General features: G+C 29.9%; 1 non-coding gene across 1 annotated transcript; it reads left to right on the top strand.

The window, feature by feature from the left end:
• The first annotated feature begins 844 nt into the window (after window positions 1-844).
• On the top strand, window positions 845-918 carry TRNAV-AAC (transfer RNA valine (anticodon AAC)). The gene has a single exon. It is a non-coding gene; the product is annotated as a tRNA-Val (tRNA).
• The last annotated feature ends 1,434 nt before the right edge of the window (window positions 919-2,352 follow it).

Raw genomic sequence — 2,352 nt, 5'->3', positions numbered from 1 at the left:
TTTTTTTTTTTTTACTTTCACCATCAATATAAGCAAAATGCAGTTAATTTCTTACTCCTCGATCCTTCACCTTGTGCATATGCTAATATCTCAACTATGAGTGTTAATTAATCAATGTAGCTCGCAAACTTATTTGATCTTGGCTCGAGTCATTAATGAACCAAGTTATATGTATTTCATTAAATTTTAGTTCAAAATAAATTTGTTGTAAATTATAGGTTAAATTTCTCTTTCAAGTGTAAAGTTGGTTTAGAAAACTAGAATAAATAACCATGTTAAAACATGTACATTCAAGTACAAATTTGTGCTTAAGCCATTTTCGAACCGTTCTTGAGCTGAGCTTGTGTTTGGTTTCTCTAGCTCGAGCTGAGCTGGAAGTTTTGAACTCAATGAACTTCGAGTTTGAGATGAGCTCGACCTTACCCATTTTTTAACCTAATCTATCCACGCCCAGTATTGATTTGACTCCTTAATACCCGTGATACCAACCTTGAATAGCCAAATAATATTAAATAATTAAAACCAATGAATTGTGACTCAAAAAAGCCATTTTTCTAAACATTATCTTCTATCCTATAATAGCCATAAAAGTCATATTAATTCAACGATATGAAAAGTTTAGGGAAATATAAATGTCGCAGTAATCAAAATAAAATGGAAAAAAAGAAAGCCTTAATATATCATTAGCTTCTAAATTTGGTTCAAAAATCTGATTGCCCCTAGAACATACAAAATATGTGGAGATTCAGACATTAAGGTTGTTAGGAAAGGCAAAAAAAAAAAAAAAAAAAAAACGAATTATATTTAGCTCTTCAATAGTCTTATGTCCATCTAAAACATTTAAGGTTTTGTGGTGTAGTTGGTTATCACGTCAGTCTAACACACTGAAGGTCTTCGGTTCGAGTCCGGGCGAAGCCATATGAATATTATCTTTTTTAAATGTATCCAGGATTCTAAATGTTGGAGTAGAATCGGGCTCCATATACACTCGTGGGCTAGTTCTTCTCTCATCAAATCAAAATAATAATAGGTTTTCATACTATAAAACTTAATTCTTTTTTTTTTTTTAACTGAAACTTAATTCTTAATATGTCACTAGTTTTGTTAGTTTCATATATTTTAGAGCTGAATTCATAGATTCTAAACCCTAATATATCTTAAACCCCTGATTTATAAACTCTTGGCCTTACAATATATGAAAAATAACGATTTACTTAATTTGACATAATTCAAATTATTAATTAATATAATTGTAGATAATTTTTCAAAACTGTATTCTTCTATAAATTTAATATTTTATTTTGAAATTTTGAAATTTAAACACAAAAGCAACACTTTCGTAAATTTTATTCCAAAGTATGCAATCCTATCTACAAATGAATTATATATCATAATTCATTTAAATTTATATGAATCATGTCGAGAGTCTTGAAAGTGAGTAGTTATTATGAAAAAAAGTTATAAATATTAAAGAGTAAGTACCATATTAAAAAGTAGTTACATATTTGCTGTGGGTACAAAATCTAGGACCTATAAAAAATCTGCGTGCGTCTTGGGTTAAACTCAAATATCTTCCACTTTTTTTTGGGCTAAAATTCTTATTCTCAAACCCTAAATCATTCTTATTCTCATAGCAGCCAACATCTAGCAACACTCAAAATTCTCTAGCTCTGTCTAACTATTAGATTGGAAATAAAGAGGACGAGAAGAAATGAAAGTGTCGTGAAGCTTATCAGAGAAGGTCTCTCATCTGTTTATTTAATTCACTTATAATGGTTGGAAAGTTGCTTTATTTTTTTTGAAATTTAGCGTTAGACTTGGTTAGTGAAACTTCCTTAAGCGTCGCTCGGAAGTTCTAAAACAAACTCAATTATTTTTTAATTACTATATTTCATTAATTTTTAATTCAAAATAAATTGTTGTAAAATATACCTTAAATTTGTTTTTCAAGTCTAAAGTTGGTGTTTGTTTTATTAGAAGACTAAAATTAAATAACCATGTTAAAACACGCACATTTAAATACAAATGTGCGCTCAAGATCATTTTCAAGCCATTCTCGAATGTTCTCAAGCCGAGCCTGTGTTTGGTTCGAGCTCAAGCTGAGCTGATGTTTTGAACTCAATGAACTTCGAGTTTGAGCTGAGCTCGACCTCACCCATTTTTTAACCTGACCTATCCGTGCTCAATATTGGTTCAACTCATTAATACCCGTAATACCAACCTTGAATAGCCAAATAATATTAAATAATTAAAACCAATGAATTGTGACTCAAAACTGCCCATTGTTGTAAACACTCTCTTATGAAACATTTAGGGAAAAACGGATGTTGCAGTAATCAGAATAAAATGGAA

The sequence above is a fragment of the Euphorbia lathyris genome, chromosome 3, assembly GCF_963576675.1.
Source record: "Euphorbia lathyris chromosome 3, ddEupLath1.1, whole genome shotgun sequence".
Classification (NCBI taxonomy): Eukaryota; Viridiplantae; Streptophyta; class Magnoliopsida; order Malpighiales; family Euphorbiaceae; genus Euphorbia; species Euphorbia lathyris.
Note: the sequence above shows the minus strand (reverse complement) of the source record. Positions and strands in the feature narration are given on the sequence as shown.